The sequence below is a fragment of the Lissotriton helveticus genome, chromosome 7 (assembly GCF_964261635.1).
Source record: "Lissotriton helveticus chromosome 7, aLisHel1.1, whole genome shotgun sequence".
NCBI lineage: Eukaryota > Metazoa > Chordata > Amphibia > Caudata > Salamandridae > Lissotriton > Lissotriton helveticus.
In genome coordinates this window covers 1,542,209,240-1,542,233,133 of record NC_136068.1, presented here as the reverse complement: position 1 = coordinate 1,542,233,133, position 23,894 = coordinate 1,542,209,240, and the positions used below count along the sequence as shown (strand labels likewise).

At 43.8% G+C, this 23,894-nt stretch overlaps 1 long non-coding RNA gene across 2 annotated transcripts in view; it reads left to right on the top strand.

Annotated features, from left to right (window-relative positions):
- The first annotated feature begins 16,769 nt into the window (after window positions 1-16,769).
- Window positions 16,770-23,894, top strand: part of LOC144767530 (uncharacterized) — a 39,635-nt gene continuing 32,510 nt past the window's right edge. For both annotated transcript variants that reach the window (XR_013598244.1, XR_013598245.1), the window contains exons 1-2: window positions 16,770-17,243; window positions 17,350-17,416. This is a non-coding gene — a long non-coding RNA (uncharacterized LOC144767530). The remainder of the gene's footprint in view (window positions 17,244-17,349; window positions 17,417-23,894) is intronic.

Genomic DNA, 23,894 nt, shown 5'->3' with positions numbered 1-23,894 from the left:
CTAATGGTTCAGTGCAACTTGGTTCAGTGTGCATCTACACGCATTAAAGTGCTAACAGAGTGAATTAGAAATAAATTGTGCCCTAAAGTAAAAAGTGATAAAAAATCATAATGATCTGCTTGATGGAAAGTGTGGAGGGTACGGGAATTAAATTAATCTAATGGTTACTGGAAAAGATGTTAGTGTTTTTGTTCTGTATGGGACTTAGATGACGGAACCCCACATAGTGACACAGTTAGAGATATGTATGGCAGTCTTCACTCCTGTTGAGCCCATTTCGCATCTTGCTGTCCAGCAAGATGATATAGCGAGTCTCAAGTTTTCGGAGCAGACCTTCCCTGTCTCCTCCCCTGCGTTGGGGTGGGACCCAATCGATAACAAAATAGGTAAGGCCATGTGGGTTCTTTTCGTGGACCATTTCAAAATGCCTGGCCACGGGGTATGTGGGGTCTGCATTGGTAATGGCCCTAAGGTGTTGCAAAATTCTTTTGTGGACCTGGGGCCTAGTGCTGCCCACATATCTGAGCCCACATGGACATTGCAAAACGTAAACAGCAAATTCTGTTTTGCAGTTAAGTTTCTCTCTAATTTTGAGTGGGACTGGAGAGAAGGGTATTGTGTATTCAGATCTGCTGCTACCATTTTTGCAAGCCTTGCAGGTTGCGCATTTTAAAAACCCTCTGCTCCCTGCAAGCCACGTACCTGTGGCTACCTCGGGGCTGCTGGAAACCAAACTCGTCTCCATGGACCTCGCTTTTCTGTAGGTGATGTTGGGCCTGACTGTTACCAAATTGCCAATAACCGGGTCACTTCTAATGAGGAACCAATTGTTCTTCACTATGTTGCGAATGGTTTTGTGTTGGTTACTGAAAGTCATTATTAGTCTTGTTTCATTGTGGGCCTCAGTACGACTGATTTTGCCTTTAGCTACAGTGGGAGGCAGCAAGAGCTGTCTCTCAACAGAGTTGGCCCTCTTTTGTGCCGAGTTGATGGTATGCAGATCATAGCCTCTAGCCAGAAATCTAGATCTGCACTCATCTTGTGCTTTGAGACAGTCAGAGTCATTGCTACAAATCCGTCTGATGCGGAGCATCTCCCCGTAAGGGATGCTCTTTATCAGATGGGGGGATGGTGGCTATGGGCATGTAGTATCGTATTACCTGCTGTAGGCTTTCTGTGTAATCTAGTGTGCATTTTGCCCTGATCTACATAGACTTCCACATCAAGAAACACAATCAATGTTGAACTTATAGTACTAGTAAAATGCAAGTTCAAGTTGTTAACATTCAACAGGTCAATAAATGTCACGGCATCCGCCTCAGAGCCATCCCAGATCATAAAAAGATCATCAATGTATCGCCACCAACCTTTGACCTTGAGATTCATAGTGGCTGAAAAATCCACCATAAGGACCTGCTCCTCCCAATAGCCCATATGTAAGCAGGCATAGCTAGGGGAGAAGCAGGCCCCCATTGCCACTCCTCTGGTTTGTAGAAAATGTTGGTTGGAAAACAAGAACACATTATTCTCTAAACATGATGAAATCATTTCTACCAACATATTAGAATGTTCTGTACAATTACTCATTCTTTTAGCAAGGTAATGTTTGACTGCTCTAATCCCATCCCTATGGTGGATACTGGTATAAAGGGATGTAACGTCCAATGATACCAAAAGGAAATTAGGTTGCCATACAAAGTTGGAGAGTTTGTTTATAAGGTCCCCTGTATCAAGAATGAAAGATGGAAGGGACCTGACATAGTCTTGCAGAAAGAAGTCAATGTATTTGCTAGTATTTTCCAGGAGGCTGTTCTTAGCCGAAATAATCGGCCTCCCTGGGGGTTGATGTTGGTTCTTATGGATCTTAGGGATGAAATAAATCACAGGTGTGACAGGATGTTCATTTTTGAGGAATTTGAATTCATCCCAGGAAAGAAGACCCTTGCTCCTCCAGGCCATCAGTTTGGAATAATAGTCATTTTTTGCTGTCTGTATTTCCTGGGCATTTGTTCTCCTATAGCACTTCCTGTCATTCAGTTGTTTCAGAGCCTCTTCCATATACATTGTTCTGGGCCAGAGAACAACATTTCCGCCCTTGTCGGACTGTCTAATAATGAGTTGTTTTTGTCCTCTCAGTTTCTTAATAAGTCTGTGATATTGAATGTCACGGTTATTGTATTTTTTCTTTTTTGTCACTTTTGTGTTTTTTATCCGTAGTTCTTTCAATTCACTTGAGACTCTGTCGTGAAAAATATCAAGATTGTCTTTCAGTAAGATGGGGCAAAATTTGGATTTAGGTTTAAAAGTGGTCAAAAAAGAGGAGTGCGCTACTTCGGGTTCACCACCCAGAGATTGCTGAGAGGTAACATCTTCCTCTTGTTGAATATCAAAGAACTCCTGAGTTAAAGAGACCCCAAATTGCGGTGGATTGGCAGAAGGAGTGTGTTGGGTAGTTGAAGTGGTCATTGCATTTGATCTGCGAGAGTTGTGGTATTTCTTAAGCTTGAGCTTACGTACATATTTGAACAGATCAATACGAGTACTGGCATAATCAAAGTCATTTTTTGGGCTGAAAGATAAACCCAACGATAATATGGCAGTTTCACTGTTGGTTAATTTAGTATTACTCAAATTGACCACTGTTCTAGAATCACTTAGTTGGTGGATTGATTTTGTTGCCACTTGGATCTCTGCCTCCTCTGTCGTCCTCCATTGCCTCTTCCTCTTTGAGCATTTCCTCCTCTCTGCGCGTTTGGCATTGAGTTGTTTGCACCTGTCGCTCGAGTACCTGAGCAAAGTGTTTGCTTGCGATTTTGTTGTACCGCTGCCATTTCCTGGGCAGGGGTAAATTTGCGAAACCTCACTCTTCTCACTCGTGTGGCTTCATTGTCTGATTCGCTATCAACTTGTGAGCTATTGCCAGATACAGATGAAATCTCCAAAATACTACTAGTATTGGGCTGGCTAGATGATGCTGTTGGAGTATTGTCAGTGCCGTTAGGTTGCTGTTGTAATTTCAAATTATCAAAAACACGAGAAAAGGTAAAAATCTGCCCATGTTCATAGTCGAGCCTGTCTCGTTGAAATTTGTAAGCTTTGCGCCGTTTAATAATCTCCTCTTCACGTTTTAAACGTGCTTCCATCTCTTCTCGATATTTAGTGATAATTGGTGTGCATGGGAATTTGGCTAATTCTGCTTCCAATTTTTCAATTTTAATCATTAGTTTATCCCTGTCACTTTCGGCGTATTGCACCAAAATCTGCATCAAACGTTTGGAAGAGTCTAAATTGCAAAGTGCCCAGTCTGTTAACATTTGGGGATCTGGATCTTCATATGAAGGTGCTAACATTAATCGCAACCCCCGAGGTACTCGTCCTACCTCCAAATAGCCAGAAAGGGAGCTGTGCTCCCACCATTTCGCCTGTTCATTTTTATAGCATTTTTTTAACGCCTTGAACAAATCTTTAACAGTTTGACCCGCTTCTGGTATCAAAACTGCATTAACCACTGTAGCGGACCCCCCAGCCGAGGAGTCCGTGAACATTCCCTTTGAAGCCTCCACACGGCCTCGTACTGCGTCGGCAGACATGGTGTATAAAATTCAGGGCAAAGTCAGTTTGTTGCAAGAGGTGGTCACGAGTCTATAAATCCTACCCGTCAATGCTGGGCAGCCGACCCCTTGCTCCACTCCACACAGGACTTACTGCAGGACTCCGGCGATGGCGATAGTACTCCCGGTGCAGCTCCAGCTCTCAGTCGACCGACGCCGACCTCCGACCTGGATTCCACTTCCGTTCTTCCCGTCGTCGTCACCGAACAGTCTCCGCCTCTCCTGGGGCTCCGGCGGCGTCTCCTACACGGAGTTACAAGGTTGCTCCAAACAAATGGAGTCGTAGCTTCAAGCCGCTCTAGCCCAAACGTGGAGGGGTCTCGTCGGCTCCAGGGAAGCAAGCCTGGATATACTTGCGGTATGTAGCGCCAACAGCCAGTTTCTGTCAAAGACGAGACGAGACCCAATTCTTGGAGTTTCTTAAAGATTTATTTTGCCCAACACCAGTTTGCCACGACGCGTTTCAGCTCTCGAAGAGCCTTGATCACATGACGCAGTTCATAGGCCAAATCACCGTTTTTAAAGTGCACAAGTGCGTAATAGACATGAACGACATACTCTATGCCTAAATGCATAGATAGTACTAATGAAAGTTTGACGTTCAACAGCATTGTAAAAGATATTAAAGTTAAATACTTATATTTTCAAATGCAGTGATCTTCACAATAGCTGTATAAATACATAAAGTAAAACACATTTCTTGCTATCTATAACCATTATTAACAAAATTGGACACAAAAACGACTTGTCTGCATAGAGGGGGTCGCCAAATAGAAGGTCATGATAATACCCCAATATATATTGTTCATACATCTGTTTCAGTGACCATATTAAACTCATTTTGCATCTATAGGTATAACTCTTGCCTACTGTGGGCATACATAAAAAATTGTCAACCGTTTGCTTAAATAAAACAACGATAAAACCCAATTTTAAAACATGTATAATAATATATGTTTGTTAAATATACTTTATAAAATGAGTTGATAATGATTAAAACCGATATAAATATATAGTTTAATTTATATATGTATATAAACAAATAAAAAGGAAAATTTATTAGAACACCAACTCCGATTTGGAAAAACCATGTGACAACTACCCACCTATAGCTTTAATATTCTCTATAACTATGACGGTTTCCCCTAAAAAAAAAAAAGGAAGAAAGAAAAAAGAAAAGAAAAAAAAAAGAAGACCCTATCTAGGTATGCCGGGCTATATTTTATATATGTAACAGGCCTGGGCAAGGAGAGCTTCTTAGAGAGACAAATCTGGCACCAACGACCAGATTAACTAAGGGGGGGTTTTCCAGGGAGGGGAGGGGGGGGGGGGGGGAGGGGGTAAAACTATAAAATATCCTCACCGTCCAGTCACTGTTTCAAACTCACAATCCCTATCAAATACATGTTTACTCTGTTCGATCCGCATTGGGAGATGTAATTCTCTATTGAGCTGGGGTAAGGGCATGGATATTAGCTGATGGGAATAAAATGTTTGTCTTGGAACGTCAATGGCCTGCGTGTTAAGAGCAGGAAATATAGAATATTACAATATCTGAGGGACTCTCCAGCGCAGGTCATTGTCATCCAAGAAACACATCTTCTTCAACATGAAGTGAGGGATATGTTGAGCAAAATCAGATGGGTAGATTGTTTTATTTGCACTAACCATAATGCGAATATTCGTGGTATATTAATTATCTTCAAAAAGCAAATAAGAGCTCAGATTCTTGCCTATGAGGAGGACTTCAGTGGGAGGTGGCTATACGCTAAAGTTAGTCTAGAGGGCAATATATATAATTTGGTTGGCTACTACGGTCCCAATCAGGATGATCCCTCATATCTGAATAAAATTCAGAACCACCTACTAACAACTCAAGGTCCAATAATTTGGATGGGAGACTTTAATTTGGTACTTAACCCAAAACTAGATAAATCCCCCAATTCAAGGGCATTAACTTATAAGAAATCCAGACAGGTATTGGGGGATGCTATGTCATCGCTCGGATTGGCGGATCCATGGAGGGAGAGAGCTGGCGAGACACTCGGCGTATCATATCATAACTATAAATACAATCACAAGTCGAGAATCGACTATGCTCTTTTCAGTTACTCTTTAAGGGACCCCCTAAAGGACCTAACATACCTGCCCTCACACTTATCAGATCACTCCGCTATATTTTTCTCTTTACAATTGGCTCAGCAATCCTCTCAGACTTTATGGTCATTTGATCGCACGATTCTCTTGGAGGATGAAGAAACTGACCTCCTCATCCAAGAAACAAAATTTTTTATGGATACCAACATAAACTCTACTCAGTTAAATATAGTATGGGAGTCCTATAAAGCCTATTTGAGAGGATACATAACTAACAGGGCCTCTTATCGAGGGAAAATATATAGGGCAAAGATCGCCAATATCGAAAGAGATATAGCATCATTGAACCAACGTATTGGTTCCGGAAATGGGACCAACTTGGAACAAGAACAACGTAAAAACTTAAAAGAGAAGCTAGATAATATCCTTCAGGAGAGGGTTGCACTGAGATGGGAAGTAAGTAAGCTCTCCAACTTTGAATACGGTGAGTCCGCGGGTAAGGTCCTTGCTTGGAAAATTAAATCTGAGCAGGCAAAAAAGCATATAAAGCATATCATTGTAGAGGGCGAGACACTTGAAAGATCGTCCATCTAAGATATTGGAGAAGCATTTCTGGAGTTTTTCCAGCAAATATATAAGGAAGAGATCTTGGAGGACCGATATCAAAATCCAGATGGTTGGAGAAGATTACTCTACCCATTCTTAGCTCTGAACAAAGAGATCCCCTTGACAGGCCTATCTCAGAGGAAGAAGTGAGGGAAAGTATTAACAAGGTGAAGAGGGGTAAGGCAACTGGCCCTGACGGTCTCCCTGGTGAACTACTACGCGTCCTAGCACCCGGAATAATTTCGGTGCTGACAAGGCTTTTTAATGACATCTTAATAAACAGGATGACCCCTCCTAAATCATGGGGCGAGGCGATTATTGTCCTGATCCTGAAACCCGGAAAAGACCCAGCTAAGTGCGGCTCATATAGGCCGATCTCGCTTCTAAACAGCGACTATAAGCTCTTTGCAGCTGTGTTGGCAAACAGGTTAGGGCGTGAGGTTGGCTCAATAATTCACACTGACCAAAAGGGCTTCATAAAGGGTCGACAACTCTCGGACCTTACGTATGACCTAATTGGGGCAGTGGATATTGCCTCTACGTTCTCTCTTCCTTTGGCCATTATGACCCTCGACGCTACTAAAGCGTTCGATCGAGTAAACTGGTCATACCTAGATGAGACCTTGAAGAAATTCGCACTCGGTCCAAATTTTCGGAGATCAATTGGACTCCTATATGCAAACCCTAGCGCAAGTATTATGGTCAACGGTGTATGTACCCAGCCCTTTTTGATTACCAGGGGAACAAGACAGGGGTGTCCCCTGTCCCCTTTACTTTTTGACATATACATTGAGCCACTTGCACAATCTTTTAGGGACGATTCAAGAATTTCCTCATTTAAATTCGGCGGTTGGGAAAGGAAAGTAGGGCTATACGCTGATGATATTGTAATCTACACCAGCGATCCAGCAAATGCTTTTCCCATAGTGGTCGAAAGGGCCAAGGAATTCGGAAGTATTTCAGGCTATGATATCAATGCCGATAAGACTGAGCTAATGACATGGAATATTGCCAATCCGGGTGTTGGAATGATGCCCTCAATCTGTTCAATGCGTTATCTCGGAGTTAAAATAACACAAGATATTGAAGCCTTAGCAAAAACAAACCTAGACCTGGTCGCCAGAGAATGTAGGGCCCTTTTGAGATCTTGGGTGGGTCTTAGATTATCAATTTTTGGGAAAGTGAACATCGTAAAGATGTCTATCCTTCCGAAACTGACTTTTATTTTTAACACAATTCCCCTTGCATTTGACTCAAAGCAACTTCTTAAGTGCCAACAAGAAATTAATTCCTTCATATGGGGCTATAAAGCCACGAGGTTGGCTTGGAAAAAACTGAGGAGGAGGAGGGAAAAAGGTGGATTGGCCCTCCCAGACTTGCAGTATTACTCCTGGGCATTCCAGCTTTCCCACTCAAGAATGCTCTTGAAGTCACCAGATCTTACTTCAAATGGGAAGCTATTTAAGGCAATGCTGGTAGGGGCAAACCTCCCATTAGATGGATTTTTATTTAAGTTTGGAGATCGAACATTTTTCAAGAAGGTGAGGCTGAAGACTCTACTAACACAACTGAAGTCATGGGTACAAATCAAACGTAGAGCGGGGTTGGCATACTATTCTAATTACGCTCATATTTGGGACTCTCCTGGGCTCCCATTATGCCTGCAAGATTCTCTGGCAACCCCCCTAATTACAGCTGGGCTTTCTAGATGGGGTGAATTGTTATATGGAGGTATCCTGATACGGTGGGATGTCCTTATGGAGAAAGTAGGGCCGACATTGTCAAGATTTAAATACACACAAATTAGTAGCTGGGCCAAAGAATTAATCAGGAAAGACTCTAATACCGGGAGAATTAGTTCTCTAGAACAACAGCGAGTTGAAAAACAGATAGGGGGTAAGGAGGTGGCTCTTTGGTACTGGTCCATACTGGAAGAGATAGATGGGGACTTTCATCTCCCAACGGAGCTATGGGGTAGAGAAATTGCGACACTAGATGAGGACAGGTGGACAGAATCCTTTTCCCTTCTGTATAAATTGATTAAACCCGCTTGGCTTAGACGAAACCACCTGTTTACTTTACATCGGGCGTATCTCACCCCTTTACGGTTATCCAAATACCAAGAGGGGAAATGCTGTAATAAATGCCAACTGCCAGCAGCCTCCGACATACACATGTTCTGGGACTGCCCCCACATATCTACTTACTGGATGGAGATCAAAGTAACTTTGGATTCAATTACTAAGATCAACATTTCCTTAACTTTACCATTTGTTATCCTTGGTTTTGACCAGAACATCACTGGGGCAGCACGGTCCTTTATATTTTATGCCATCCTGTTGGCAAGACGGCAGATATGCATGCACTGGGTGGACACCACCCCTCCCACTCACTCAGCATGGCTAACCTCACTTTATGAAACCTCCAAGGTAGACTTGAAAAGATCATGTAGAGTTCAGAACCTCACTTTTTGGAAGCTTCTGACAGAGCGGAAGTGAGGTTTTTTTTGTTTCGCCTTCTTGGGGTTTTTTTTTTTTTTTTTTTTTCCCCCCCCCCCAAATATCCGATGATTAAGCCCATCCATCTAATGGTTCAGTATGGTGGTCCGCCCAGATCTCGACACCTACAAACTGGATTTATTGACACGAAGCTGCCTTGAGATATCGTTACAAGATGCATGGCTGTTCCCACCAACTCATAAAAATTTCTGCCTAGGCGTGTAGCCGCTCAATTCCCAGGGCATTGCTCCCAATGGCAGTGAGCTGGTCGGGTGGTTTTCTCTGCATCTAAGGGACGTGTGTCGGGCAGATGAGGATAAAAGAAAAAAAAGAAAAAAAAAAGTATTTGAGGCGCTTAGTCCTCCTTCAGTTTGTGAGGTGCGTAAACCTCCCAATAGGTTTGAGGTGCTTGGACCTCCCAGTATGCTCTCTTGTTGCAAATTGTTGCTTTTTCTTAATCTTTTACCCCCACATTTATTAAGTTTGTCAATGTGCCCTCTTTGAGGAGCAGTGGGGTTATTAGCATCAGGAAGGGATCTCTTACCGGCAAAAATTTTACTTATAGTCTCCCTCATACAAGATTGCATCTATTTTTGGATTATTTTCTTAATGAGCTCAACATTAGTATTAGGAGCAGATGTCTGGGTCTGAGAGTTGTCAGATTCAGCGTCAGACAAATTAGAATAGAGAAAGAACCACGAGTTAGGTTAATTCAAGGAAAAAGGGTCACAAGTCCCTGCTACATAAAGGTTAACAGGTGAAAGTCTTTTTTTTTTTAAAATATATGTTTTTAGGTCAAAGGAATCAGTTGAATTGGAATGGAGCCTGGAATCATTGGAATTGGAAATTGTGTCAGAACTCAGAGCTAGAAATTAAGCTAATCCTACGTCGTGCCAACCGTCGGGAAGGTTAAAAGCTGATGAGGAGAAAACATTGCTAAGCAACAATGCAAAACATTGAAGCGTATGAAGGACGTGGCCAAGAGTCCCTCCTCTAATGCGGGAGAGCCCTTGGCAGAAATGACGTAGAGCAGTTTTTTGGGTCGAGGGACCATCCGGTCTGCTGAAGGCAGAACCGGAAGTCCGGAGATCTTATGTTGTGGAGTAGGGCAGTTTAAACCCGCCTCTCTGCTCCGTTCTCTTCCATTGGCTGGCTTCCTAAACGGAGGCCAGCCATTGGAAGAGAAGGGAGTCACTCCAAACAAGCCCCGTCTTTTTCGGATTCGGGGGCGTAGGTTTTGCTGTTCTTTAGACAGTGACGTTGTCTGTCACTCAAAACAGCAAAACCACGCCCCGAATCCAAAAAATTTCAGACTTGCCGGCCGCCATTTTCTTTTCCCCGCATTGAAGGTGAGCATCGAGCCTCTGCCTCTGCCCCCGTTTGTGCCGTTTTTAGTGCCATAGTCGACATACAAATATCTAGTACCTATTTGTCAGAACGATGGGAGAAATTCTTATTTGAAGACGACTCATTAAGCAGTGCCACTTAATTTACCTCAGCCAGGAGGGACTACGCCACTGACGCTGCTTTGCTCAACCAGCCCTCTCTCCGTGTCGACGGCCTGCCTCCGCGCCGCTGGAGTGGGCTGTCCTAGGAGCTAACAGGGCGCCGAGCTGCGGGTAGTAAAAAGTCTCTGCAGCTGCACAGGAGGGAGGGAGCGTGGCAGCCAGGAGTGTCAGTAGGAGCTTCACTGCATAGGCGAGGTTGGCGGTGTCACCACGGGAGCTCACTCAGAATCCGCTCAAGAAAATATGGATGCCTTACAACAACGGGCTACCCAGGAAGCACACATCGCAGAGGAAGGGTGAGTGGCTGGGATCTGCCTTACTTGAGAATGGGAAGTTTAATACTTTTAGGTTCTCATGCCCCCGCCTCCCCCTAGGTCATTAGGGACGCTGTCTCAAGCCCCGAGCTTTTCACCTACATACCGTTGTCTTCAGGTTGCATTTGTGTGCATATAGCGCTTACGACCTCTTGCGAGGAATCGAAGCGCTTATTTTGCGGCAAGTAGGACTGTACTCCAGAACTCGATTAGTGATTAGTGTATTTTTTGTGTTGTTTTTTCTTGTGCCTTACTGGTGTATTGTTTAAGGATTGTGGGTTACATTTTTTATGTTTAGGAGAGTTTGGATAGGGAAAGAATGAAAGGAGTGCCGCCATTTTCTTTTCCCCGCATTGAAGGCGAGCCTCGAGCCTCTGCCTCTGCCCCCGTTTGTGCCGTTTTTAGTGCCATAGTGGACATACAAATATCTAGTACCTATTCGTCAGAACGATGGGAGAAATTCTTATTTGAAGACGACTCATTAAGAAGTGCCACTTAATTTATCTCAGCCAGGAGGGACTACGCCACTGACGCTGCTTTGCTCAACCAGCCCTCTCTCCGTGTCGACGGCCTGCCTCCGCGCCGCTGGAGTGGGCTGTCCTAGGAGCTAACACGGCGCCAAGCTGCGGGTAGTAAACAGTCTCTGCAGCTGCACAGGAGGGAGGGAGCGTGTCAGCCAGGAGAGTCAGTAGGAGCTTCACTGCATAGGCGAGGTTGGCGGTGTCACCACGGGAGCTCACTCAGAATCCGCTCAAGAAAATATGGATGCCTTACAACAACGGGCTACCCGGGAAGCACACATCGCAGAGGAAGGGTGAGTGGCTGGGATCTGCCTTACTTGAGAATGGGAAGTTTAATACTTTCAGGGTCTCATGCCCCCGCCTCCCCCTAGGTCATTAGGGACGCTGTTTCAAGCCCCGAGCTTTCCACCTACATACCGTTGTCTTCAGGTTGCATTTGTGTGCATATAGCGCTTACGACCTCTTGCGAGGAATCTAAGCGCTTATTTTGCAGCGAGTAGGTCGTCCTAAGTGTTCACCCAGCCTTCTATGCTAACACGCTTCCATTGTTACTTTGGAATATGTGCCATTAGAGTGTATATCAGACATAGAGCCGTGAATCGCATACTTCCAATGTCTGCAGAGGAATGCACCTACCTGTGCTGTTACAGGCTGTTAATTGCGCCAGGTCTTGTAAGCGAGCAGCGTCGAACCAACCTGGTGATATTTGTTTTCTTTACAGAGCTGCTGGTCCCCCCTGCTATCCGGAGGCGTTAGCCCCTGCATCCTAATTGAAACTCCGCACAAAGACATGGGCATTACCAGTGATCTGTCCAGCTTCACACAGTACCGGTTTCAAAACTTCTTCATAACGCCTTCCCGCTGCCCAGCCTCAGACAAGTTCTAATTGGTTTATTATTCATGTTATTTCAGCTTCTGTTTTATAGATGATGGAAACGTGGGGGTGGGCAGTCAACAGCGAATCGACGTTTGTCTATTTTTGTATACTGTCTTATTTGTGCAATTTTAGGCAGCCATCGCAGCCAGGCCTCCGGGGAGCGCAGGGAGGCACTGCCATCCGCACCGGTCCCGGCACCCGGGCACTGGTCGGCTGGGACAGAGCGGCTGCCCCTCCACCGTGACTGGCTGCTGTCACTGTCAATTGGGCTTTTGGTAGATGGTGGTGTGCGGCTTCCTCTTGTGTTTACATCTGGTTCATCTGACTCAGTAGCGTGGACTTCAGTGATCCGGAAATTCTGCGAGCATGGAGAGCTTCAACCACGGTGGGTGGGGGCTACACTGATGCGTGTGTGTGTATGGGGGCGCTCATTCCAGGCCACGCGGGCTCTACGCTGTGTTACTCCTGGGCGCAGGAGTGGGGCTTTTACTTTAGCACACATGGCTGCTGTGCAGGCGAGGTATTGCTTTCTTCCAACTGAACAATTGCGCCAGCACCTTCATTTGAGCGTTTTAGTGGCGTACACGCACGCACATACTATTTGATTTTCCTGACCCTGTGCACTGTGGGAATAAAGATGTTGCCTTAGCTTCTTGTTTGTGTACATGGCGGGGACAGTCGTGACGCGTCCAGGAGTCTGATGTCTATAGGGTCAGCTAGTGGTCCATGCAGTTTCGTTTCCAAAGTTTAAAGGATTTTGACGTTTTAGGTAGGAGAGAACGATTTGCAGTCTGGGACTAGTAGTTTCAGGTTTTAGCATTACAAATAAGGGCATATACGCCTCGCTAGGCAATGTCCTGTTCTTTATTTTATATTAAAGCCTGGTGGTGGTGCAATTTCGCAGTTACAAGTACAAAGTAACAATAGCACGTGGCAGGGCTCCACTTAGTAGTTATGAATCTGACGTCAGTATTGAGGTAATTGAATAATGAGAGCAAGCTGGGCGGATTTAAGCATTTTAGTTCGCCCAGTGAGAGCTGTGTGGGCTGTGAGAGCTGTGAGGGCTGTGAGGGCTGTGAGGGCTGTGAGGGCTGTGTGGGCTGTGTGGGCTGTGAGGGCTGTGAGGGCTGTGAGGGCTGTGAGGGCTGTGAGAGCTGTGTGGGCTGTGAGAGCTGTGTGGGCTGTGAGAGCTGTGTGGGCTGTGAGAGCTGCGTGGGCTGTGAGAGCTGCGTGGGCTGTGAGAGCTGTGTGGGCTGTGAGAGCTGTGTGGGCTGTGAGAGCTGTGTGTGTAGTCTGTGTGTGTGTGTTTGTAGTCTGTGTGTGTGTATAGTCTGTGTGTGTGTATAGTCTGTGTGTGTGTGCTCTGTCTGTGTGTGTGTGTGCTCTGTCTGTGTGTGTGTGCTCTGTCCGTGTGTGTGTGTGCTCTGTCTGTGTGTGTGTGTGTGCTCTGTCTGTGTGTGTGTGTGTGCTCTGTCTGTGTGTGTGTGCTCTGTCTGTGTGTGTGCTCTGTCTGTGTGTGTGTGTGTGCTCTGTCTGTGTGTGTGTGTGTGCTCTGTCTGTGTGTATGTGCTCTGTCTGTGTGTGTGTGTGCTCTGTCTGTGTGTGTGTGTGTGCTCTGTCTGTGTGTGTGTGCTCTGTCTGTGTGTGTGCTCTGTCTGTGTGTGTGTGTGTGCTCTGTCCGTGTGTGTGTGCTCTGTCTGTGTGTATGTGCTCTGTCTGTGTGTGTGTGTGTGTGCTCTGTCTGTGTGTGTGTGTGCTCTGTCTGTGTGTAGGTGCTCTGTCTGTGTGTGTGTAGGTGCTCTGTGTGTGTGTGTGGCGCTCTGGGTGTGTGTGTGTAGTCTGTGTGTGTGTGTAGTCTGTGTGTGTGTGTAGTCTGTGTGTGTGTGTAGTCTGTGTGTGTGTAGTCTGTGTGTGTGTTTGTAGTCTGTGTGTGTGTGTGCTCTGTCTGTGTGCTCTGTCTGTGTGTGTATGTGCTCTGTCTGTGTGTGTGTGCTCTGTCTGTGTGTGTGTGTGCTCTGTCTGTGTGTGTGTGTGCTCTGTCTGTGTGTGTGTGTGGCGCTCTGTCTGTGTGTGTGTGTGGCGCTCTGTCTGTGTGTGTGTGTGGCGCTCTGTCTGTGTGTGTGTGGCGCTCTGTGTGTGTGTGGCACTCTGTGTGTGTGTGTGTGGCGCTCTGTGTGTGTGTGTGGCGCTCTGTGTGTGTGTGTGGCGCTCTGTGTGTGTGTAGCGCGTAGCTCTCTGTGTGGATAGCTTTTTTTGTAGATTGCTCTATGTGTGGGTGGCTCTGTCTGTGTGAGAGTGGCTCTGTGTAGGTGGCAAGGAGAAAATTGTGACAGTGTCCCAAGAAGACAGGACCTGTGTTCTCAAGAACATTTTTAACATTTTATGAAATTTTGGTGTATTACAATGTACTTTTAATTTGTTTAAAGTTTGTGTTTTCAGCATCTTGAATATGTGTAATAAATTTGTGTTTACCTTTTTAAAAACAACTTTTGTATTCCTTTTCCTGTCACAAATACTTTGTAATCTATCTTTGATATAGATACTAGCATTATTGCATGGTGTTCTTAATATCTCTCTGACTACAGCATTGGTTGTGATACTTAGTGGTTGCGTCCAGTAATCGAACTCGTATAGGAAGAACCCAAATCCAAAGGGATTTCTTCTCCACTGTCATTCTGTCTTCTTGGGACACTGTCACAATTTTCTCCTTTTACTCCCCTTGGTCCCAGATCATACCTTAGGGGGCCCCCTATACCTTTTCTGTGTAGGTGGCTCCATGTGAATGACTGTGTGGGTGGCTCTGTGTGTGTGTGTGGCTTTGTGTGGGCGTAAATGCAATAGGTCATGCATTTGCAAGCTATTAAGCTATTGGCATTGTAAATGACAATGCCATGTATTTAACGATTAAGCTATTGGCAATGTAAATGACAATGCCATTTATTTATGATTAAAAAAAAAAGTCATGAGCAATGCCAATAGCTCTACCTTTAATAATGCCGAGACCATTGCATTGTAAATGCTTGTTTCCTTCTCTTTTTTTGTTTGCTTCACAAACAAGGGGCAAATGAGCGAAGTGCAAGGGAACGGAGGATGCCGAAAACGATGGGGGTTCGATGCTACCCGCACTCCATAAATTGGAGATTCGAGGGAGGGTCACGTCGTGCCGAGGTTTCAAACCGTTAACTCAAAGCAGTCAGCGGAGAAGATGGTATACGTAGAGGACATAGAGAGAGGAGCCTGTGGTGAGAAGCCGAATGCAGAGAGGCCACCGAGCAACTGAAGGTGGGGTATGTGTAATCAAAGGTAACAGTGGGTGAAAGCTTGGTATGGAGTAAACTATGTATGCAACACTAGTAATATGAAGATCAAAGCATTTCACAAACTGCAATATAAAAATAAACACAGTAAGCTCGGAATGCGAGACTAGTGTTATGAAAATAAATAAAATCATTACACAAATAGCATTATTAAAATAAACACAGTGGGTCAGGTATGCGAATGATATGGCATAAAGAAAGGCATTTTAAGACAAAAACTTTAAATAATGATAGAAAAACGTAGAGAGTAAGGTAGAAAGCAACTTATCAGCTCCCTGCCACATTTAAAAGAGGCAGATCTGTGTTTTCCTGTTGCCATCGTAACATATGTACATTCTAGAGCTTTGCTTCGTGATGTAACTTTAAAATGGCTGCTTGAAGTTGCGTTAAAAGAACAATGCATAATGGTAGCCTCCGGTCTTGTAATGAAATCCAGTTATTAAGTTTGCTGTTTTGTCTTCTAGGAAGTGTACTTAAGAAGTATTTTCTTAAAAGATTAAGTTCAAAATAGGCCTGGGCTAAATTTTGATTACGCCAGAGTGATTGCAGTCATTTTGTAATGCTGCATTGCTCTATATGAGTAATATGGGGGGGAAAATCCTACTGCAAAAGCACGTTTACTTAGAGGCACTTAGCATTCACTATTTCTGTTCCGTTGCATGTAGCACTGTTTCTTACTGTAAAATGAATCCTCGTGGCCATTTTGGATGCAAAGGTGCATTTTGAGCTAATAAAATAGCGCTAAATTCTGTATGTTGGGGGAAATTCATACCACGAAGGACACATTTGGGGGCTGAGGATGATTTTGGACGCCAGATGGCATTTTTGCGCTGAGAATTAATGCTAAATGCAGAGTTACTCGTCTCACGTAAGCCTGCGGAATCATTAGGTAGTGCCATGTGATTATGCTACACAGAATTACCTGAGTCATGCCCATCCCTAGTGGGCTGTCAAACCCCATGTTTTTAACAGTATTTTAGTAGGGATAAGTTTTTAAACAATTATTGTAAACCTTTGTGGTAATGTTTTAGTTTGAGCTACATATGCTCTTTAAGTAGACAAATAATTGTTACGAAAGTATCAGACAAGTTTAAGTCCATAATTTTGGACTTTGACCATGTTTTAAATTTAGGTGGGCAGGTAAATTACTCCATCATTTGATTAAAAAGACTTCGCAATAAGAGCTGTTGTCAACCATTGTCATGCCATCTACACACCTTTTTCCTAGCAATCCCTGGTCTGGATACGCTCTATCTCGCGCCTGTTCAGAGCGCTTTCCGTTTCCATGACTACTAGACACGGACGCCCACTGCCGGGCGTCCACGTGTCTCATCACGTGCTTGCTCAAACCAATCCAGACAGGAGCTGGTCACGCCTAGGCGAGAGAGACACGCCCGCCCGCCACTTCTAGGAAGTTAGTTCTGACCCCATCGATCATTGGGCTAGAACCACCCTAATGCACATACTGATGGAGCATCTCTCGCCGCAGGGCATACACAGGTTTATTCATGCGCTCGCTCTAACCAATCCAGTTAGGAGCGGGTTACGTCCAGCCATAAGAGACACGCCCGCCTGGGACACCGGATATCTTACACCTTCTGGCTGTGCGCTGGATTCCCAGGTATGGATCAGACCTTGTACACGCCCTCGCCCAGGCATATAACCCTATCGGGTTCATCCTTTAACAAATCCCCTTCGGACACAGGAAATACAATGCCATAATAGTGCACTTTACCGTTCTGGTCCTTGTTAACGGTAATCACTTCACCTGCGCATAATTATTCAAGGATGGGCCACACTATAAAAACTCCCCTTCCACACCATTTGATGTCGTCGGGGAGGAGTAGAGAGACCTACACCATAGGTGATCCTACGGGGAACAACCCAACACTCAGTAAGTGTCTGTCTTTAACCTTCAATCCTGCATCCGTTTGAACCATGTTTCCGATTGCTTAGGATACCAATTTTGTTTACACTCATTCTTTGCTTTCTTTTTCCAGCGAAGTGTGATCACGGGGTACTCCCTAACCCTCGCCTCCCATGGGGCAAGTCGTTCCCTCCTAAAGGGTAAGATGAATGACTGCTCTTTTGGCCTTGTTTACAGCATAATCACTGTTAACTAACATTTCTCTAGATTAACTCGAAAAAGAGTCTGTAATCAAATAAACTAGACCAAGTATGATTGATCACAAGTTATACAAACACTAATATGATTTCACCTCTGTTTTTCGACAATTTTACAGGTCAATGGACCCCCTGAATGGACAGTGACCATAGGTCACTTCCACAGAGTGGCACTACCAGTACAGTATGGTAAGATTGGAGCCTCTCAGTCCAGTCCTGATGAAAGCCATGTACCCTAGGGACTTCTTGGCTGAAACATGTTGACCTACTCTTTAATATTCACATAGCGGTGACTGGATGATTGCTTTCTTATTCACCGCGCCTTTATTTTTAGACTCCACACAGTTCCCTTACTAAATAAAGTCACATTGGGGAACTATGATGGCTTTTTAAACTCACCATTCCTTTTGGGCCCCCACTCACTTTAGAAAGTGCATCGCTGTCGTCAGGTGCATGCCCGCCCTCCACCAAACGGTGTTTCTGGAGGGCGGAGACTGGCAGATGATGAAGCATGACACCTGGTGGTGTGTGATGCCAGTCCATCACTTTTTGTGAGATGCCCCTGTCACCACTCGGTACCTCCCATTAACTTGGTCATATCCTAGAAGTGGTCTCTATTTGTGATATAAAATTACTCCATCACCCTGACATAGATGTGGCCCACCTAATTTAAAAATGACTGCCAAGGTGGTGGTCATCATTTCTAATCGATTGGCAGGAACCACCATCTCAGTGGTTTCTGTCAATACCTTTTATACTTTGGTGCAGGGCTCCGTCAATGTGATGGAGCTCTGCACCAAACTGTTTTCTTTAATATTTTAAAAAAGAATATCCCAAGGCAGGATTTTCTTTCTGAAAATAAAAAAGGATATTCTCGCCTCACCATGGGAGGCATGCCCCATGGCGAATCGAGTATTCAGCAGTTTTCAATGCTCAATATGGCCAGACCTTTTCAGCTTGCGACAGGCAGTGAAAATTGATCTGTAATACCTTTCAGCCAAATCAGATGGGTGGAATTATAGTTTTTCCTTTGAAAACATTTATTCCACTGGGCCATCAGAGAGGATTAACCACCGCAGAGTATTCTCTGCCATAATTAAACCTAGGTTCAGCCCACAGTTAAATCGAGCGCGCGAACCACGATGTTGGTGGGGAGGGAACACGGTCTCTGTTGCAATGGAGTTCCCTCTCTGCTAACGTATAAATTAGGCCCTTTGTTCTCTCAGATGTTTAATGCTCTTTTAGATCAACAGAATCAATAAAACAAGGGATTCAAAATATAACTGTATGTGTGACTCTTATAAGAAGTTTGATAACTAAAGGATACTCATCATATGAGACCTAGCACATACCAATACCGTTTAAATAGGGACTTGTGCATAGTGGAGACTTTGAGAGCCTCATTTAATTGATGCTGAAGACCTAGAGAACTGCTCCTCTAAAGTACAGCTGCCTCAACAGACGGTATGTTGAGGCAGCAATACTTTAGAGCAGCAGTGCCCCACACAGGCAGCTCGACTCAAGCCAATGCCATAACAAAGCAAATCCGGCTGGATTGCTTTTGTCACAAGCTAATTATCAGCTTGGACACTTACCAAACACTTTGAATGAATTTTAACAAATACAGGGAATTGTCTGGTTCTTGATACATGCTTGACCAGCTTTAATGGTCAATTACAATTTTCCTTTTACCATCCTGAAGATGGTCTAACAGACGTACATGCCATCAAGACCAAAACGTCGACAAGCTCATCTATTTTCTCCTGTGTTTTCCTCTGCCAGGAATTGTTTTCTGTTATCTCAGATGCTTTTCTTTGTGAATCAGTTCGAAATAGATGCCAACACTAATGATTTGAAGGTCATAATTTTTTTTGTATATAATTTGTTTACCTCTGTCACTGTGTTTCCGTTATCACATTTTGTACACCTTTCTGTCTACCTACATGAAATGTGCAAAAATTTAGAAACACACACCGTATTGAAATTGTTCATTATATATTCATTATGATGTAATTGAGTGAATTGGTGTTTTGATTTCTCATATGGTTAGTTACCAATTGGGACTTAACCATAAAGTAAACTTTACTCTTCACATCACACAGTGGCTGTAGGATTATGGGTGTAGTTTGTCATTATATACAGCTTTCATGGTCTCATTTCATATTCTGCTGTTAATGGCTACTGGCTAGAGACTGAGCCTCAAAGGCAATAATACCTTTATTGTACAACATCCTTTTAGCTGAAGTGCAGGCTAAGGTCCTCTGAAATACTTCATTTTGGTTGTTCCTTTCCTAACATGAATCAATGAAGACTCAAACAGAAAGTCCAATCCACAGGTCGTGCTGTCCACAAGTATAGGCAAGCTGGCAGGGCTTTAAGGAGCCAATTCCAAGTTAGCACCACTCACTAAAAGCAACCAACCTGAAATCAAAAGGAAGTGGAATATACAGAAAGCCCAACACACTTGAAGTACCAGCCAAAATAAGGGCTGTAAAGATTAAATTTCAAGACAGCACCACTCATTAGAAGTAACCAATCAGGAAGCAACAGGAAGTCCTGTCCCTTCCCCTCTTTGTGAAAGTCTGAAAGGTATTCAGACCCAGTTAGATGCATGCAAGATAAGGAAGAATCATGTTTGGTCCTGAAAGTGCCTGAAAAATGCCAAGGACAGACATCTACATCACACACCTCATCTAACATTTCAATATTTGTTTTCTCAGAGAGCTCCCACGCACATAAAAATGCATAAACATTCCACTGTCGCCCAGCACACATGCATAGTTAGAACAATTTCCTTCAAGTTCTCCTTACCACTTGCCACTTGTCCTTATGAACACACATAACAAACACAGTGTTTCATATTCATCAACACACACTGTTTAGTGTGACACATAGCTTACATTAAAAACACTATATAAATATACAGACTAGATGCTGTCTTCATCAGATAACCTGGCTCAACACGTCTAGTACAGACATCATTATTATAGTTCAGTCACATTACCTTATTCAACACAATATAAGAGACAGCCCTGTAGAGATCCACAAGTCAACAGACCCATGAGGTTTCCAGTAACAGGTGTCAATAAAATATTTTTAACTTAGAACATGCCACCATCTGCAGCCTAAATGTTACCTTCCACTTCCTCTGATGGTCTGAAGTCACCAATAAATTACTCCAGCAACATTTTCCTTAGGGATCTCAAATTTATCAAATTATTGCACACATAGATTATCTATCTGTAAATAGCCTGAAAGCATGGTCCCCTCTTCCTACTCTGAAAACTGCAAAGCATCCAAAGCACAGAAGGGAGACCACAGTCACACCTTCGCCCATATTACACTTGAGGGATAAAGGAATGATTGAAGGCCATAAACACTAATGGATTGCAAATAATCTCTATGTATGTATATGTGTAAGGCATTTCTATAGCACGAGCCCTCACAAAGCAGGCACAGATCTGTATAGGGTCAAAGACAAGCATAACGTCAATAAGTGATAGGAGAGGTAGCTGGGTTATGAGCCGCTAATGCATTGTGATGTATTCTTTAAAGAGATGAGTCTTCATCACTTTCCTTTTTTAATAGCCTTGGGGTAGTCCTGATAGTTAGGGGAGGCGATGCCATTTTCTAGGGTTTATAGACAGAAAAGGCCTGCTACATTGTTGTTTCTTTTTTACACTTCTTAGTCTGCAGTCTGGTGGTGTACTAGGTTCGGGTGTGGAGAGAACCACCGGAGATGGTGAATTTTGTCTATAGGATAAGTGGCTTTGTAAATGATGTGCCGGTTTTGAAGATAGTTCAGGCCGGTAAAGAGATGCAAAGGAGTTCCATCAGGATGAGGGTTATATGAACATATATTCCCAGGCCCTGGATGAGGCATGTTGCTGTATGTACCATGCTCCCAGGTGTCAGTGTGGAATGTGGGAGGCCATGAAGCAGGGTATTACTTCCATCCAGATTTGAGAGTATAAGGGTTTGATCAGCAGTTCTAAAGTCGCTTCACTTTCTTTAGAAGAGAGAGCTGCCACTAGGCCATCTTTGTGTTTTTTAGAAATGTGTTCCTTGAGGTTGAGGCTGATGTCCAGAGTGAATCTAAGTGATTTAGCATTCAATAGGGTTCGAAGCCATCAAGGTTCATGCATTGAGCCAGGTTTCTTTCCACTGATTCTTATGCACTGTTCATAGGTGGTAACGGGAATTCTGTCTTGAGCTTCAGATTGGTCCTGGGCATTCAGGTCCAAATGATGTGCAGGCAGCACTTGAGGTGTTTGATGTCTGAAGCAGAGGATACTGATATATCTTTTCCATTTTGATGAATCTTGAATACTAGGAGACTAATGCTCTATGAGCAGAGCACCAAGCATCTCCATGAAGAGTTTGAAGATGACGGGAGACAGTAATCTGTACTTCATTAGGTACAGATGGTGGCTATTCTAGTTACTTGGACCAGATAGTTTTCAGTGGAAAGTTTCTCTATTATCTGCAGTTCAGGATCTGAAGAGTTACGTTTCTAATGGTTAATCAAAATCTATTTACCATAGCACGGAGACAGTGGTTGACTCAATGTGTCTAGCTGCTTCAAGTTTCCCCAAGTTTTAGGATGATTGGTGTGTGGTCACCTTATTTGTAGCAAGTTAAATTGAAGGAGGTGATCTAGTCAAGTAGATGTGTGAGAAAGTGGATGACAAGGAGTGGTAAGATGATTAAGCCTTGGATTGCTCCATAGTCTGTAGTGAAAGGAGTAGATTTAAATGAAGGTAGGGATCAAATGCTGTGCCCGCTAAAAGTAGAAAGTGCTAAATTTAGAATGCTTTCTCCAATGCCAAGATCTTCTTTTCTCAGTAATAGTGTCTCAGTAATAGTGTCTTGTGGTGGGGAGTGTCAAAGGAAATGGATATAAATACAGCAATAGAATGTACGAAACACATTCCTGTTCAAAGCTGTTTTTGTGTCATTCAAACGTACATAAAGGTAAATTCAGTGCCTTCTCCAGGGCAGAAACATGCTTGGAGTTTGAAGAGTAGACTGTTCTCTTTTGTGAGGTCTGTGATCTTGTTGAATGCAGCTCTCAATAATTTTTTCAGAAAGAGGACCTCTTTCTGTGCTTGTGCATGTGAATGTCTTGTTGGATATTTGTTTATTGAAGACTTTGGTGAGTCTGCCATAGAACAGCTGCATTACTTCTATTTAGTTGGTGGGACTGATCATGATGAAATGGGAGTCAATAGGTGAAACGTTGAATTTCTTCCAATGTCTTTAAGAGGTGAATTGCCAGGCCTCTAGCAGTTGTTCTGCTGGGGAGGTTCATGATGTGGTGATTGTCCCAGTTTGTGAGGACTTTTCCTTCTATTGTGACATGACTCCATGGTGTCAAGATTAAGAGTAAGGTGCCTCCAGCTGAATGCATTAATCTTGTGACAAGCTGGTAGAAGTTGTGGGCCTCTAGATTTGCCATGATGGACATTGTTTTGGTTGAAGTCCGTTCACTCACACTAGATGTTCAGCTGATCCAGGGCACAGATATTGTTGTGGTTAATCGTGATCTTCTTGACAGCATCAAGTACAGCACCAGTAAATCCTCTGTTTGGTCTATTTATCAAAATAAATAAGCAGATGAATGTAACGTTACCCTGAAGGTTTTAGTCTTTTTTTGGAAGATTACTCCTAGGCTTTCCCCCATCTTCTGCCTTACAGCAGATCAGTGGTGTGTTATCACCTAGCCAGTTTTTTGCAATCAACAGTAGGTATGAAGAAAAGGCTGGGATCAGATCATAAGTATTGAGATGGTTATGATTGTGCATTGATGAAGAGATAATTCAATGATGGAGAGATAGTTGGGTGGGTTGGTTAAGCTTAAGGGTGGGTTGATGAGTAAGATGAAACAGGGTGTCAGGTGGTGGTGGGAGGTCCGTCTTCATGAGTCATGAGGTGAAGAAGATCTTTCCAAGAATAGAATATTAGGACAGTAAGTAAGTAAAAGATAGTTATAGGAGGGAAACAGATGTTAGGTATTACGTGGCATGGAAAGAATAGAGTATCTACGGAGAAATTAGGAAAGGGTTGTGTAAAAATATAAGTTGTGGCATGGAAGGATGGCCTAGGTAGAAACAAGTGTACAGAAGATAAAGGATTTTACCCAGTTTTGTTAGATAGAGAATTTGGGTATAGTGAGTGTTAAGTCAGGATGCAACATAAGACTGATGAAGGCTGGAGTGCCCAAAAGGAGCCGAAGTGTGTGGTTTATTTGGCGTGAGAATGGGGTGGAAAAGGACAAAAAGGGAGAGAAGGTAGTAAGGTTTTTGGAAAGGTGGGAGGAAGAAGGAAGGATGAGAGTGGTTTAGTATGAGGTAAGAGGCTTTCTGAAAGGCAGATGATGTTGGGAGGCAATATGATAATAGATGGGATTGTACAGGGGCGG